Source organism: Dipodomys spectabilis, unplaced genomic scaffold (genome assembly GCF_019054845.1).
Source record: "Dipodomys spectabilis isolate Male_0828 unplaced genomic scaffold, ASM1905484v1 ptg000374l, whole genome shotgun sequence".
Lineage (NCBI taxonomy): Eukaryota > Metazoa > Chordata > Mammalia > Rodentia > Heteromyidae > Dipodomys > Dipodomys spectabilis.
In genome coordinates this window covers 204,800-205,000 of record NW_024871051.1, presented here as the reverse complement: position 1 = coordinate 205,000, position 201 = coordinate 204,800, and positions in this window count along the sequence as shown.

Below are 201 nucleotides of genomic sequence, written 5' to 3'. Positions count from 1 at the left end.
GCTCTCGCTCGACTCTCCCATCCGTGCTTGCGTGGCCGGCGGGCCTCTCGCCCGCACGCCCCCGCCAGCCCGAGGCTGGGGTCCTGTATGTGCGAGGCTCGGCCGGCCGGCGTTGGCGTTGGGGAGGGGGTGGGCCCAGCTCCCGGTTTCGCCCTCCCCATACCCCCCTTCGCCGCCCGGGTGGTGGTTCCCGTTCCGCGT